The sequence below is a fragment of the Salminus brasiliensis genome, chromosome 6, assembly GCF_030463535.1.
Source record: "Salminus brasiliensis chromosome 6, fSalBra1.hap2, whole genome shotgun sequence".
In the NCBI taxonomy this organism is placed as follows: domain Eukaryota; kingdom Metazoa; phylum Chordata; class Actinopteri; order Characiformes; family Bryconidae; genus Salminus; species Salminus brasiliensis.
In genome coordinates, this window is record NC_132883.1 from 731,522 (window position 1) to 749,310 (window position 17,789).

Below are 17,789 nucleotides of genomic sequence, written 5' to 3' on the forward strand. Positions count from 1 at the left end.
ATGTTGTAAATATAATTTTACAGATACTATTCAGCCTTCTTTAGGCCATGTTGTAAATATAATTGTACAGATATTATTCAGCCTTCTTTAGGCCATGTTGTAAATATCATTTTACAGACACTATTTAGCCTTCTTTAGGCCATGTTGTAAATATAATTTTACAGACACTATTTAGCCTTCTTTAGGCCATGTTGTAAATATAATTTTACAGATACTATTCAGCCTTCTTTAGGTCATGTTGTAAATATAATTGTACAGATATTATTTAGCCTTCTTTAGGCCATGTTGTAAATATAATTTTACAGATACTATTCAGCCTTCTTTAGGTCATGTTGTAAATATAATTATACAGATACTATTTAGCCTTCTTTAGGCCATGTTGTAAATATAATTTTACAGATACTATTCAGCCTTCTTTAGGCCATGTTGTAAATATAATTTTACAGATACTATTCAGCCTTCTTTAGGCCATGTTGTAAAAATAATTTGTGCCAGATTTAAGTCACTTTTCAGCCTTCATTAGGTCATATTATATAGTAGATATAATTTGGGCCAATTACCAGATATTATTCAGCCTTCTTTAGGCCATGTTGTAAAAATAATTGTGGACAGATTACAGATACTATTCAGCCTTCATTAGGCCATATTGTAAATATAATTTGGGCCAATTACCAGATATTATTCAGCCAGCTTTAGGCCATTTTGTGAAAATAATTTAAGACAGATTACAGATACTATTCATGTTGTAAAAATAAATTGGGCCAGACTACAGACACAAATTGATTAGGTCTTGTTCTAAACATAATTTGGGGCAAATGTTTAGGTAATCTCCGGGTGTAGGTTTGGGCACTGCTACCAGTAATACTTTAAATATAAAAATTAAAACAAACAAACAGGAAGTGAAGGAAGTGAAAATAAAGAACTTTGTAGTCTTGTAGTCAAGTCATTTTGTTGTTCTATTTCAAGTCTCTATTTCATTTTTTTTTTTGTACACCAATAAAAAGTAATGTGATTTGTTTGTTTGACCTGTCTGAGGTCAGTGTCAGCAGTGATGTATTTCTATGAGCTTAAATGACCCATGTTTACTGTATATCTGACAAATATCAGCAGTATTCCTACTCTTCATGTGTATTGCTGTTAATACCTACTGTATATTTACTGTATACATGATTATTTTCATAATCAGCGTAATCATGGAAAATCTGACACTCTAACTCAACGCTCAGACTGTAAATAAGGGAAATTCCACCAAAATTTCAAACGTGTATAATTACATGTACTGAAAACAGACGCGTTCAGAGTGGAGGTTTGGTGGATTTTGTGTGAAATGCTCGGTTCTAGATACCCTCCTCCAGTCAGAGCTGTTCTACAGTGGAGGTTCTAGATAAGCTCCCCCAGTCAGAGCTGGAGTTCTACAGTGGAGGTTCTAGATAATCTCCCCAGTCAGAGCTGTTCTACAGTGGAGGTTCTAGATAAGCTCCTCCAGTCAGAGCTGTGGTTCTACAGTGGAGGTGAAGGGAAGCAGACATCTGAAGCTCTAATAAAAGCTCCTCACAGAAAGTTCTTCACCTAATGGTGATGAAGACGCTGCCTGATGCCTGAGACACGGTTCTACCAGAGTTCTGAGAAGAGTTCGACTCTAGAACCTGCTTTTAGAATCAGATCATTAAAATGGTGGAGGTATACATGCTGCAGGGTGTAGTGCGGCTACAGAAAGTAGTCCCTAAAGAGAACTGCATTAGTTCAGATTCTCTATTCACTATTTTACCTTCATCATCATCATCATCATCATCATTCCATATAAAACTCAGAAGACTCGTGTAGCTGCACTGGTGGGTTTGGATAGGAGAACTATGGGCTGTATCTGTGTCCCTGGTTCCTGTATACAGGTGTGTGTTACAGTGTGTACCCTTCAACACACACACATACATACATTCTAGGGGGGTGGCAATAAATAATATTCAATTCAACTTGTTTTTCATTATCAACCATCACCAAAGACACGCCCACCAAGTGGAGGAGTCACTGAAGACGCAACTCAGGCGTGAATGAGGACACGCCCCCTTCCTGCTAATGAGTATTTAAGAAGCTGGTGAGGGGTTGTAGCGGAAGCTGCTCGGAGGGATCATCATCTGTACACAGGTATGTTCTCTGAGTGTGTGTGTGTGTGTGTGTGTGTGTGTGTGTGTGTGTGTGTGTGCGTGTGCGTGTTTTAGACTCTATATTAGAGTAAATATATAAACAGAATTTACTAGATAAGAAACATAATGACAGGCGGCTGAGCTGTGTTTCTGTATCTGTGGACTAACTCTGTTCCCTCGTCTTGTTCAGGTGAGCTGCTGTATCAGAATGTGGAGCTCTCAGACTGCGGCTCTTCTCCTGCTCTTCGGTAACTCCTTTATCCTTTACTGATTATTAGTGTGGATAAACATCCCCCTCACTGCTATGGAGCTTTTTCCAGTAAAGTGAGAATGAAAGGAAAGTAAACAGTAGCTGCTTCGAGTCATAGCGGTTATAATGGAAGGAAAGAAGAACAAACAAAGAATCAGGTGATCATCTTCTTCACCAAGCTTTCATCTAGTATAAACCATAAACACAGACAGACAGTAAACTAGACTAGGATCAAAGCTTTTCCACCCTGTTAAACTGTGTGTATCTGGTCATGGTTGAATGGTGAGAGTTCAGTAGATGGATGGGAGAAACCGTAAAGCTCAAACACCTGCTTCTAAAGAACCTCCAGCAGAACCAGAACAGAGCTGGAAAACAGGCCAGAATTCCAAACCCCCCCAACTCTTACATCACAGTCTTAAGTCCTTATATTTACTCCCTTATTATCTACATAAACCCCGCCCACTAGAGAAAGTCCTAGTCAAAGCAAAGCTGGTAAACGCAGTGGCGACTTTAGGAGAATATGGTGGTGTTGATACTGGAAAGCATCTCATCACCTCCAGACACTACAGGAATATGGGTTTCAGTGCAAGGCTAAAAGCTAACTAGCTACAATTTCAGGGAATGGACAGCAGCTCTGTCCGACAAGACTCGAAAATAGTATTAAAACTGTACATCATGCAATAGTTAGTTCCGAACTGCAATGTGATTGGCTGAGAAATGTTCTAGGAGTGACACTGTTGCACTGACCGAAGCTCTTCAAATATTACTTCGCCTCATAACCTAGCAACAAATTATACAATTATGCAATACTGGCTTTAACTACAAGTTTGGGTTTAAGTTTGGAAGATGACACTATTAATGATCCTGATCCTGAATGAGCTCTGATTCTTCCAATGAAATCTGAAATCTGCTATTCACATGGCAAAAATATTGCTAGGTAGGTAGGGTACATTGAGTGGTTTGAGGCACAGTTTAAGAATGTCAGCCCCTCTGTATCGCGCCCTCCCCCAGGGCGATTCCAAGCTGCTGCCCACATGACCTAAATAAGGACTTACCCCTTGTTTGTGTTCATGTGTTTGGTTATTTTCACGTGTATTGTTTCATGTTCTTTTGGTTCATGTGTTTCACCTGGGACTGGGGGTACCTCCATGGTTTGACACAGAGAATTGTTGTAACCTTGAGGTCGCTCGAGAGGCTCCCCGTACGACTGGAGGTGTGTTAAGGCCAGCTTCGGCTCGGTATCCACGATTCAGGAATAAGTCACCCTGATAACCACGCTATCACTGTCAGGATTCACTGGCTATCCACGTCCCAGCAAGGCGACCCACGCTCGCAGCAGCACGCTGCCGTTTCAGGCCTTGACGTTTTGTCTAGCTGCTGGTTCCCCAGCTCTCCTTGTCCCAGCAGTGGGTTTTACTCGACCTGTGGGCTTGTGCCTATGACCGCAGTACACCAGTGCTAATACCTCATGTTATAGCACGACCCTCGAGTGTGTTATGGCTTCTGTAGGCTGGCAATGACCTAAAGATACACACTCACTGTGTAGACATCAAACTCTCTCTCTCTCTTTCTCTCTCTCTCTCTAGCAGTGGGGCTCTCTCTCTCTAGCAGTGATACTCTTCCTGAAGATGCTTTTGAGTTCCTAGACATATCTGGTAAGACGTTTGTGCTTTGGTTTGGCAAAAATGTAGCACTCTACAAATTTATACAAAGGATTAGGTTTAGGACCAGGATGAGGGATTATGTTTAAGGTTAGGGTTAGGGCTGGGATTAGGGTGACAGGTTTAGGTGTAGATTTTAGGTTGAGTTTGAGGTTGGAATTAGGTTTAGGGTCATGATTTGGGCAAGGGTTAGTTTAAGGTGTAGGTTTTGGGTTGGACTTGAGGTTACGATTAGGTTTAAGGTCAGGACTAGGAATAAATTTTGGGTGAGGGTTGCTGCATCAAGAGCTGCAACATCTTGATGCTTGAAATGTGCTCTGCACTTCTGTCCATGTTCTAGATAACAGTGAGTCGTACCGTGTCAGAAATCACTAAATTAAGTCTAGTAGAGATTACCGAACACCTCCACACGGCCTGCAGTCCATTGGAACCAAACTGCTGCCACAAGAGGGCGCTGTTCACTCATACAGCTGTTGCTTTGTTCGTGTCCTGCTGAAGCTTAGTGAGTGTACTGAATGCAGCCCAGACAGAAGAAAGAAGAGGCCTGAGGCGTCCGTCCATTTACTAAATGTCTCTCTTTATAGACTGTCTTTTTATTGGATGCGCTGAGAAGATAGAGGCCTGCCTCGAGCTCCATGGAGAGGATCTAACAGACCAGCTGAAAGGTACACACCTCCACAGCTGATCTCTCTTCATCATTTGCAGTTAAACGCACTGTGTATTTAAGAATGATGTATGTAAATGAGCTCTGTTCTGATTGGATGCCCTGTATTGTGCCTCATCCATAAAGCAGTATGGTCTGGTCAGAGTGAATGGGCAGAGTGAATTCTACATCCATTCAGAGTTAAGCACATCTTTTCCTGCAAAGTCACCATTTTGGAGCAACATGTTTTTCATTGGACAGCGATGATATATTTTATTTTTTTTAGCTATTTTATTTTAAAAACACAAAAAATTCATGATCTGGACCCTTTCAAACTCCCCGCACCCGTGTCTTATCTTTATTTTGTAGGTTGTGTTGTTAGAAGCTGTAGAAAAGATATGATTAGGTGTATGGACTGGATCCCCAAGGTCTTCATGGCTACACGTGAGTGTGTGTGAGTGTGTGTGTATTTGTGTGAATATGGGAGAGATACACTACATTGCCAAAAGTATTCGCTCACCTGCCTTCACACGCATATGAATTTGAGTGACATCCCGTTTTTAATCCATAGGCTTTCCACGAGGTTTAGGAGTTTAGTATTTCAAGTCAAGTCAAGTCAAGTCAAGTCAAGTCAAGTCAAGTCAAGTGGGTTTTATTGTCATTTCAACTACATACAGAGTACACAGTGAACTTGCCAGATGGAGAAGCATGATTGGTCACTCCACAGAACATGTCTCTACTGCTCTAGAGTCCAGTGGCACCGTGCTTTACACCACTACATCCCACGCTTTGCATTGCGCTTGGTGATGTAAGGCTTGGATGCAGCTGCTTGGTCGTGGAAATGGTCTGCAGTGATTGACTCTGCAGAAAGTTGCTGACCTCTGCAAACAATGCGCCTCAGCATCCGCTGACCCCTCTCTGGCTGACCACTTCATGGCTGAGTTGCTGTCATTCCCAATCACTGTCACTTTGTTATAATACCCTGAATTTAATGATTTGGATGGGTGAGTGATACTTTTGCCAATGTATAATAAAAAACAACAACAATCACAACAATAATTTCTGCAGTACTCATTTTTGACACATCTATTTTGTCATTTCATACCTGTACATACATATATATATATATATATATATATATATATAAATATATATATATATATATATATATATATAATTGTTTTGACATGTGCTGCTCTGTGCAATCATTGCATTTTGCTCCCTTACTGTACATACATATATGTGTAGTAATTTATATTCTATTTTTATATACCACCCCCTTATCCCACATTCTGTGTATACATACATTCTATGTATTCTGTATATATCACTGCATGCACAATAACTCCAAACTTGTTATAGTAATTTCTATTTTGCACTTTATGTAAGTAATACTGTATTTTGCACTTCTGGTTGGATGCTGGCTGCATTAATAGATTTGTATTAATCTTTGCTTCTATAGTGATTTAGCAGCTGGTACAGTAATATTCACTGTATTTTTACTTCCATTTACCCACCCTCTCTTATGAAAAGTGATACATGTACAGTAGAGCTTAATAAAGTGTTTATTGTGCATCATTGCAACTAATTATACCATTTTGAATGATTTGTATATATGAAACCTTCAGTTATGTAAATAGGTCATAATGAATATAGCTGAATACTCTAACAGCTGCTGCCATATGAACAGAGAATGAGAGCTGAAGAATGTACAGTATTTCTCCAGGTTGTAAAAGAATGAAGATCACTGTGCTGTAAGATAACTGAATGGACCTGCACTGTGCTGAAGTGCGCTGCATGTGTGTGTATCTTCTCCAGGAAGGAAACAGAACATGCTGTCTCCTCAGTTTCAGGATCAAGCTGGTCTGTAGCACAGTCATTACCACGGTATATCTGCACGCTTTAATGATCTTCATTAGGAGAAGAGTCTGAAGCAGTTCTGCTCTTTCCTCACAGAGACGATCTTGGAGATCTGCGTAGATTCATATCTCCACTGCTTCATATTGGCTGACTTACAAAACACCACCCAGGATATTGGTACCACAACACCTCACACCTCTTAGCTAACTCATGTCCAGTAGGTCAGCCTCCTGTTCTTCAGCACGTCACGTTCCAAACACGTCTGTCCTGTTTTCCTGCAGAGTGTTTTCTGGACAATCTGCTGGATAGAGCCGAGCCATATATCAATTCGTGGATAGAATTCAACGGGTTCTCAGATTCAGGTTCTCAGCCCCAGCATTTCATACTTCATACTGAATATTAATGTTATTAGAGCTTCATACTGGATATTAATGTTATTAGAACTTCATACTGAATATTAATGTTGTTAGAACTTCATACTGGATATTAATGTTATTAGAGCTTCATACTGCATATTAATGTTAATAGAACTTCATACTGGATATTAATGATATTAGAACTTCATACTGGATATTAATGTTATTAGAACTTCATACTGGATATTAATGTTATTAGAGCTTCATACTAAATATTAATGTTATTAGAGCTTCATACTGGATATTAATGTTATTAGAGCTTCATACTGGATATTAATGTTATTAGAGCTTTATACTGGATATTAATGTTTTTAGAGCTTCATACTGGATATTAATGTTATTAAACCTTTATACTGGATATTAATGTTTTTAGAGCTTCATACTGGATATTAATGATATTAGAGCTTCATACTGGATATTAATGTTATTAGAGCTTCATGCTGGATATTAATGCTATTAGAGCTTCATACTGCATATTAATGTTAATAGAACTTCATACTGGATATTAATGATATTAGAACTTCATACTGGATATTAATGTTATTAGAACTTCATACTGGATATTAATGTTATTAGAGCTTCATACTAAATATTAATGTTATTAGAGCTTCATACTGGATATTAATGTTATTAGAGCTTCATACTGGATATTAATGTTATTAGAGCTTTATACTGGATATTAATGTTTTTAGAGCTTCATACTGGATATTAATGTTATTAAACCTTTATACTGGATATTAATGTTTTTAGAGCTTCATACTGGATATTAATGATATTAGAGCTTCATACTGGATATTAATGTTATTAGAGCTTCATGCTGGATATTAATGCTATTAGAGCTTCATACTGGATATTAATGTTATTAGAGCTTCATACTGGATATTAATGTTATTAGAGCTTCATATTAGATATTCATGTTATTAAAGCTTCATACTGGATATTAATGTTATTAGAGCTTCATATTAGATATTCATGTTATTAAAGCTTCATACTGGATATTAATGTTAATCAGGTTATTTAAGTTTATTTAATCTCCTCATTTATTTGTTATCATTAAAGGTTCACTCATGTGTTATCTGAGGAAAGCACTCAGGTTGCTGATCAGCTGCAGTAACGACTTAGATGAGGACTACTCTACTGAACTGGGTTTGTGCTTATGTCTGTTCTCTCTGTGAAACTTCCCTCTCCTCTGTGAGGCTGAGTGCTGGTCAGCTGAATCTCTCTCTGCTCTTTATTAACAGAAGAGAACACAGCCTGGGAAATGGTTGTTAACCGACGAGGTAAGCGCAGCCTTTGGTTCACCTCAGCTTGCCTTTAATCTTTGCTACTTTTGTCTGTTAATTTGTTTAGACTTGGTTGGTAACAGGTTTCTCATGTGTGCTTCAGAATTCATGACCTGTAGTGTAACATCATATGCAGGGAAGAAATGCTTCCAAGTGTTCTCACGAGTTTTCGGTAAATGAAATCTAATGTTTATGTATTTTAAGAAATAGACTCAGGCTTCCTCTGACTGTTCTGCTCTTTTTGTACTGAAGGTTCTTCTCCAGCTATGCTATCACAGACTAAAGGTGGGTAAACACATTTGCAAAGTAAATCCACACATTAGCTATCTGTAATTCTGTTGTTAGCTAACTTCGTGTGGAGTGGATTAGTTACATTTCTGACAGGCCTTAGTCACCCGTTGTACTGGTGAACTGTCAGCTGAATTAAATTTCCATTCAATTTAAACAAGAAATTCAAAAGATTTATAAATTCTGACTTTTCCAACCATGTACTAACACTCAGCAAACATGGGCTCCTCTAAGACACTGTCTAATGATCTGAAAATGAAAGTTACAAATACCATAAACAGGGGAAGACTGGGGCGGTTCCTACAAATTGGACTGTTATTAAGAAATGGCTGTTCAGGAGAACTGTGGAGGTCAGGGTGAGAACTGGAAAACCCAGAAAACTGGGCCATTCAGGCTCTGCAATAGAACTACCTTATGTACACACTTTACACACAGGACTTTTCACTGGACATTTAGACTTAATGCACTCCAACTCAAGTGTCAAGACATTGGAGCACTGTTCCACTGTGCAGCATTGCTTGCACAAACATGGTCTTAATGGAGTCATAAGAAGGAAACCTTGCCTGGGAGCTGGATATATGACGTGCTTAAGTACATCATGACACATGAGACAATGAAGTCAAAATAGACTTTAGGCTACAATCATGATGAAGCTGAGCAGACAGTAAAGAAGCCCAGTTCACAGTTGATATGCTGGTAATACGACTCATGACTGGACAAATGTGAGACCTTTCTCTTTGTGGTTCTGATCAGATTAAATCGGAACACAGTTGGACAGGTAGTGCATTATATGTCCAAATATTTGTGGACATCCTTCTTATGAATGCATTCAGCTGCTATATGTTGCACTCATTGTTGACACAACAATGCTAGAAGGGTATAAAGCCCCCCAGCATTGAGGAGCTGTGGAGCAGTGGAGGAACTGTGTTCTCTGGAATGATGGTGGAGGAGCTCCATCCAGTACTTTTGGGATGTGTTGGGGATGATGAGGTGGGGTGGTGATCATCATCCAACATCCTGACATCACTAACGCTCTTGTCGCTGAAAGCAATCAAATCCTCACAGCAATGCTCCTCCTCCACAATCTAGTAGAAAGTCTTCTTCTCTGGACAGTAGAGACTCTTTTAATAGCCTTGATTTCAGAAGAAACAGGGAATGAGCAGGTGTCCCAATACTTTTGTCCATATAGTGTATATCTGTCTATATTAGGGTGGTGTAATGGATCTATTTCTGCGTTTCATTTAGTAAGTATTCAGATGAATGTTTGTTTATCTCTGCTAGGCTTTTTCGTCTGTTTCATTAACGGGCTGGTGGTATCAACAGCAGCATGCTAATGGGAGGAAGTCAATATCTGGTGCAGTCACACCCTGAGAAAACATCTAATCAAGTCCAACATGATCAATAACAAAACTCTATTTCTCCTTTTACTCTAAATCTAGTCAATGTCAGGTGTATAAAGTGCAGAGCTACGAGGCTAATGTATTTAAAAGGTCATTGAAAGCTTTTACCTTAGCTGTTAACATAGCGCTAACTGCATCTGTGTGGAGGTGTTCAGTAATCTCTGATGGAGCTCATTACGTGCTTTCTGACACTGTATGTCTATTATCTCTTTAGAGGACTCAAATCTTTTAGGGTGGTGCTTTTGAAGTTTTACTGTGTGTTTTTAATATTTTGAATCACATCTATGAGTTTGAGAAAGAAGGTCTATAAATAAACTTCAGGTCTTGATGGTTGGTGTGGTGTTGTGTTCTTGTTTGTTGTGTAATCTGTGTTCATACTGTCACCTCTAATAAAACCGGTCGGTCAGTCTGGTAATAGAAACTGGGAGGCCAAACTGGCAGGAAACTGTGAGTTGGGAGGCTGATCTGGCAGAGAACTGGGAACCCAACCTGGCAAAGAACTCGTAGGCTGATTCAGCTGGAACTAGGGAGCACCGACATTCAGAGGAATGAGGTTCTGACTTATCTAGAACCTCTACAGTTGAGGTTCTAGATAATCTCCCCCAGTCAGAGCTGGAGTTCTACAGTGGAGGTTCTAGATAAGCTCCCCCAGTCAGAGCTGTGGTTCTACAGTGGAGGTGAAGGGAAGCAGACGTCTGAAGCTCTAATAAAAGCTCCTCACAGAAAGTTCTTCACCTAATGGTGATGAAGACGCTGCCTGATGCCTGAGACACTGTTCTACCAGAGTTCTGAGAAGAGTTTGGCTCTAGAACCCTGCTTTTAAAACCAGATCATTAAAATGACACTGGAGATGGACAGACAGATTAAAGGAGGAAAATGGGCGGGGCTGTTTTGTCATTGAAACATATGGGGATGGGCGGGTTGTCTTATGGATGCCCACCAGGGTCAGCAGTGGGACCAGGAGGGGTTAAACCTGGACACTCATGTGAGATTAAGGTGGGCTGTGGTGATGAGGCTCATTTGGGCCCACCTGGAACCCACCTAGCCTGCATTCCACCCATATCTCACACACTGAGATCTGAATATGAAGAGTCGCCCCGCACCTTATCTCAGTATAAGTGTGTGTTCTGCAATGACACACACAAACACACACGTGTGCACACACACAAAATGAAACTGAAAACTCTCTCTTTACTGAAAAAACCTCCCCAACTCAAGCGTGAATGAGGACACGCCCTCTCTCTCTCCTAATGAGTATTTAAGAAGCTGGTGAGGGGTTGTAGCGGAAGCTGCTCGGAGGGATCATCATCTGTACACAGGTATGTTCTCTGAGTGTGTGTGTGGAGATATAGATAAAGGTATATAGATATTTGTGTGTATTCATTAACCATATATATATATATATATATATATATATATATATATATATATATATATATATATAGTGTATTGAATACATACATGTATAGAGTTGCACATATAAGCAGAAAGAGTGCTGTAGTGGTAAAGTGTGAGGAATAGTTCTGACAGGCGGCTGAGCTGTGTTTCTGTATCTGTGGACTAACTCTGTTCCCTCGTCTTGTTCAGGTGAGCTGCTGTATCAGGATGTGGAGCTCTCAGACTGCGGCTCTTCTCCTGCTCTTCGGTAACTCCTTTATCCTTTACTGATTATTAGTGTAGATAAACGTCCACATTCCAAACACCCTCACTCCTGAGCTGAATTCCTGTAACATGAAAATGAAAGGTATGTGACCAGCTGATCTGAGCTGTTGTCTATTAATGAAAGAGAAAGGAGGAATCAGCTGACCATCTTCTTTCCCAAGCCGTGTCCTGGTGTACTCAGTACAGTACAGTCCCACACACTGGGTTTTAGTGTAAAACTGTGTACTGCAGCTGTGGTCGGGAGCAGTGGCAGATTTCATTTAGTTATCCCAGCCAATGGGAGGAACGCGGGCTAGGTGGGTTCCAGGTGGGCATGGGTTTGTGCATGTGTTGTTACTGGAAGCCAACTGGGCTTCCCAAATGGGCCACATCATCACAGCCCACCTTAATCTCACATGAGTGTGAGATTGTACAGATGTGTCCCAGGTTTAACCCTTCCTGCCCCATCACTGACCCTGGTGGGCATCCATAAAGCAACCACAGTGCTGGTACCTCCACCCATTCCCATATGTTTCAATGACAAAACAGCCCTGCCCATTTTCCTCCTCTAAACTGTCTGTTCATCTCCAGTGTCTCCAAACTCCAGCAGTTAGTCTCCCTGTGCTGATATTGACCCAGCGGGGCTACAATTAGGAATTAAGTGATTGATAGACAGTCTTGGCTGGAGGAGGCCGGTCATCTGCAGCAGGACCTGCATGGCGTCCTCTCTGGTCAGTACTATAAGGGGCTGAGCTGTAGAGGAACTTACATGAGCTGCACTTTTACTGTTGGAGCTGTTGTCCACTTACCAGACAGACGTTGCAAATTTGACAACATGGCAGACAGTTTTCGCTTCATTTCTATAGAACAAATAGGACAGTGGACAGCGTCTATGTTTTCTACGGCCTTTAGTACCACCAGTGAAATTAGAGGGGCAGGGCCTCAGGACCCACATGCATTAAGTCAATAGGATGAAGTTTCACATTAACATTACTGGCATTTAGCTGATGCTCTTATTCAGAGCGACTTACACGGTTGCTCGTATTACAGAGTTGAGCCAATGTAGTGTTAGGAGTCTTGCCCAAGGACTCTTATTGGTGTAGCGCAGCATTGTCACCCAGACCGGGAATTGAACCCCAGTCTTCCATGTGGTGTGGTAGCTCACTGGCAGGTAGTGGTGTTATCTAGTGCCCACAGCAATGTAACGAGGGGCTATGACAGGATCGGTTAAGGTGGAGTAACAGAGGGAGCTGAACTGAATATTTAACCTCTAGGGGGCGCACAGGTTCATAGTTTATCAGCTTAAAATTCCTTTGTTGGACCGGTTGGAGTATGTGTGTGGGAATGTTGGTCAATTAATGATTTAGAACCCACCCTCAGTATCTGTGGATTTAAAACTAGTGTGAAATATCTATGAATTAGTCAAATTATCTTGGCAACAACCTCAAAATAAGAAATACTAGATATTAGATTAAATTTAAGTCAGTTGCACCAGCCAGTATATAATATTTTGGCAGTGTAAAGCACTGTTTTTCTTAATAATTTAATTAATTGTGGACAATAAGTAGTAGTAAGTAGTAGTCTCTCTCTCTCTCTCTCTCTCCCTCTCTCATTCTTTCTTTCCCCCTCTCTCGCAGTGGTCCATATTCCTGGGGAAGCTTTTGAGTTCCCAGGGCTTTTTGATGACATATCTGGTAAGACGTTTGTGATATTTTTTCTTGGAACACCACAAGAGTCCTATTGTATTGGCAGTATGTAATGCAAATAGTAGCCTGGTTCCATTAGAAGGGGTGTCCACAAACATTTGGACACATAGCTTTCCACCTAAACAGGGTCAAGAGGTCACCGAGCTGCTTCTTTCCTGCATTAAAGTGAATCTGGGCCTGCAGTCCGTCAGAACCAAACCGCTGCTTTAAAGAACACCACAAGAGGGCGCTGTTCACTCATACAGCTTTTGCTTTGTTCGTGTCCTGCTGAAGCTTAGTGAGTGTATTGAATGCAGCCCAGACAGAAGAAAGAAGAGGCCTGAGGCTTCCGTCCATTTACTAAATGTCTCTCTTCACAGTCTGTGTTGAGCTTGGGTGCTTCAGGAAGATAGAGGCCTGTGAAGAACGCCATGGAGTGGACCTAACAGACCAGCTGAAAGGTACACACCTCCACAGCCCTTTGTTCTGCAAATAGTAGCCCGGTCTGAAACACTTCTTATCACGTCAGCATGAATGGGCGGAGTCAGACTGAATAGAGGGTATGCACTGATATCACGTTCCTGTAGGACCACGCCCCCTTTAGTGGGACTGAGTGGCAACATATTGTAAATAGTATATATAGTTTACTAGGGAACTGACCAAAGTAGGACTGAAGCAAGCGATTAACGGCCCATGGACAGTGATGTGTAGCGAGGAACGTCCAGCTAACTGAGGCTTAAATCACAGATGTTTAGAGGATAAAGCCTCATATCGGAGAGCAGAAAGTCGGGTGAATGGTCCTAGTCTAGTGTTTTTGACTGTTTTCAGGCTCATTTAGTAGACTGGCTCATCCAGGTTTGTTGGCTTTCCCTTTTAATTGAACTTAGCATGTTGCTAAATTCTTGACTGTGAGCTCCCACACGTTTCAGTGCCTGGATTGCAGCAGTCCATTAGCTTCTTTTCCCTCAGTGGGCGTGGCTGCAGGGACTCCTGCCACCGGTGATGTCACGTGCATACCCTCTATTGGTATCTACTGTATGTTAATTTGTATGTTAGTTTCTGTGACTTTACAAAACTACATTCCATGATATTGTGTCGTTAAATGGACGAGGCATATCCAAACTGCTCCGCCCACATCTCATCTTCACTGTCTCTCATAGGTTGCATTGCTAAAAGATGCAGAGAATCCTTGATTAGCTGTGTGGACTGGATGACCACCCAGACTGCACATGAAGTAGTTCAGTATGTCCCCTCCAAATGTGTGTGTGTGAATGTGTGTGTGTCACAATGCAGTAGCATTAGTCAAGTATAAAAAAGTATGTGAGATTTCGGAGAAGCATTGCTGTGAGGATTTGATTGCATTCTAACAAGAGCATTAGTGAGGTCAGGATCCAGGTTGGATGATGATCACCACCCCACCTCATCATCCCCAACTCATCCCATCCAAAAGTACTGGATGGAGCTCCTCCATCATCATTCCAGAGAACACAGTTCCTCCACTGCTCCACAGCTCCTCAATGCTGGGGGGCTTTATACCCCTCTAGTCCACGCCTGGCATTAGGCAGCATGGAGCCAATAGGGTCATCAGTGTTGATCTGCTCCAGAGAGTCCTATTCTATTGGCAGTACTTCTTCTCTACAGGGACTAGACAAGCTGTGTGTGCATTTGCACATCTGTGTCAGCAATGGGTGCAGCTTAAAGTAGTAGAATGCATTAGAAGGGGTGTCCACAAACATTTGGACACAGTGAATTCTGACTTGTTTTATTTGTTACAGTTTTAATAGAGGAGTGTAAAAATGTGAAAATCAGTCTATCAGAACCAGAACTGGGCTGAATGTGAATCTTCCTCAGGGCTGAAGCTGCTGCGGTCTGCTGAGGTTCTGCGGCCTCATGTTGGTCTGTAGCCCGTTTTTCCTTTACTAACCTGCACAGTTTAATGATCTTCATTAGTAGAAGAGTCTGAAGCCGTTCTGCTCTTTCCTCACAGAGACGATCGTGGAGACGGCTGTAGATTCATATCTCTACTGCTTCAGATCTACTGACTTTCAGAACACCACCCAGTTAATGGGTACAATCAGAACACCTCACACCAAATGTTGACATGTTAGCTAACTAATCTCTCGAGGGGTCAGCATCCAGTACCTTAACACGGCATGTTCAAAACAACACATCTGTTCTGTTTTTCTGCAGAGTGTGTCCTGGAAAATCTGCTGGACCGAGCCGAGCCGTACATCAAATTGTTGTTGGGGGTTCTCGGATTCTCAGATCCAGGTTCTCTTAAATGGTCATTTAGACGTTTATAGGAATTCAACCACATCATGGTCATCATCATCTTCTTCTGCCTTAAAACATTTATGGCATTTAGCTGACGCTCTTATCCAGAGCGATACAAGGTCATTCATATCACAGAGGTGGGCCAACGTAGTGTTAGGAGTCTGGCCCAAGGACTCTTATTGGTGTAGCGCAGCACAGTCACCCAGACCTGGAATCTAACCCTGGTCTCCCACATGGTGTGGTAACTCAGTGGTAGGTAGTGGTGTTATCTGTTGCGCCACACCAACCACTTGAATTGAGCAGACTAAACCTTAAGTCGTACATTAAGAAACGTGGTCAGTAGGTAGTCGTCCCTCCCACCGATCAGGCGCTCAACATGAGCCTGGCTGGTCTCCGGGGGGGTTGGGCTGTAACAAAGGACAATGGGTTTGGGCTTGTAACTTCTAAACCCAAATATTTATAAACAAAATTCTTATTTTCTGAATCAGGACAAACAAATGTGCACTTTGTCTCACTAAGCTCTGCTGGTGTCAAAAAGATCTAAACACCATGAACCTTTAATAATAGGATTTATATGCATTAATAATATGCATTATTATCCATTCCAAAAAATCCTAATCATTATAATGTTCTACGGCCGGAGAACACTTCATTTAAAAAAATCTAATCTTTACACTTTTATTCAAGACTCAGTTCTGAGGTAGGCTTTCAATTTAGGTGCATGTAACTCACTAGGGGGCGCTGTGAATTTGAAGTAATTGTTTTTTCAGCAACTTCACATGCAATCAAGCTGAAACTTGTTATTCCGCATGGGGGGGTGAACGTTCTCCTCGCAGGAAAATTACATTTCTATTAATTTTATTTTATAAATGATGATTAAAGACGTTTCTTCAGGTGTGTGAGTTTAGTTAGATTACCTTCATTTCTTAGTGCTGATCATATGATCGAACACACAGAGGATTAAAGATGTTCAACAAGTCTTGATTTTCTTTACATTGCTGTATTTTAATCTTAAATCTGTTGTATTAAAGGTTTTATGATGTGTTATCTGAGGACAGTCATCAGATCGATGGTGAGCTGCAGCGTTGGCTTAGATGAGGACTACAGTACTAAGCTGGGTGAGTGCTTACTTAATGCTCTCTCTCCTCTGTGAGGCTGAAGCTGAATCTCTCTCTCTGCTCTTTGTTCACAGAGGAGAATGTGAGCTGGGAAATAGCTGTTAACCAACAAGGTAAACACTGTCTTTAGTTTCAGCTAGCCTTACCCTCGCCGTTCATAGCTTAGGAACAACTCAGCAGGTTTGCATGTAGTTACTGTTTTAGTAATCCTCCAGTCTGCTTTACGCTTCTGCATCGAATCCACGCAGAGTCTACGTGCTAGTCTTCTGTAATTACACCACCAAAACATTTGTGGAATTACGTGGGAGGAGGAGCCGATAGCTGCTGTTACTTGTACTGAAAGTTCTGCAACGAACGAGACAAGACAAACTTATTCACCATCAGTGTCGGACACAGGGGGACTTTAGCCTCCATGCAGCGAACACACACTAGCGAAAGTGAGAACACGTGGCCGGAGAGGTGGGCAGCCATCACTGTGGCTCCCCCTGAGAGGGTTAAGGGCCCAGCAATGGCAGCTTGTCGAGCCCTGTCATCAATAGACCTTTGCTCTAACCGCCGAGCCACCACTGCCCCCTAGAGAGAGAAGACGTCTGAAGAGGCGGTCCCTGATACGGCCACTGAACCGAGGCGGACGGAGGGTACATTTTTTCTGCAGGTGGATCCAATGATTTGGTTTCTCCATCTGCAACCATTGATCTCACAGCAAATGGTGGTGAGGGAGGAAATACAATGCTGCCTAACGGACCAATCACAGCTGTTGCAGTCTGTGCCTCCACAACGCGTAGTTACGATTCTGGGGACATTCTACGTCAGGCTACACGTAGGCTATGCCATAGATTAGACACAGAAGCATAACTTAGCCTTAAGGATGTAGCAGCAGTCACTGAGCTTAAAAGGTTAACTTTTGGACTTTGGTTGTTTGGTTGCTTCAGAATACATCACCTGCATGCTACAGATGTTTAGAGGGAAGAACTGCTTCCAGATGTTCTCACGGATTTATGGTAAATAAAATCTCAGTTCTATTTATTTCTGTTATTAATTAAAAACAAGACTTCCTCTGACTATTCCTCTCTATTTCTTTACTGAAGGTTCGACTCCAGATATGCTAACTCACACCAAAGGTGGGCAA

General features: G+C 41.4%; 1 long non-coding RNA gene across 1 annotated transcript; it reads left to right on the forward strand.

Moving 5' to 3' along the window:
* The first annotated feature begins 6,633 nt into the window (after nt 1-6,633).
* LOC140557118 (uncharacterized) lies at nt 6,634-8,098 on the forward strand. Its single transcript, XR_011979797.1, has 3 exons — nt 6,634-6,732; nt 6,837-6,917; nt 8,031-8,098. It is a non-coding gene; the product is annotated as an uncharacterized lncRNA (long non-coding RNA).
* The last annotated feature ends 9,691 nt before the right edge of the window (nt 8,099-17,789 follow it).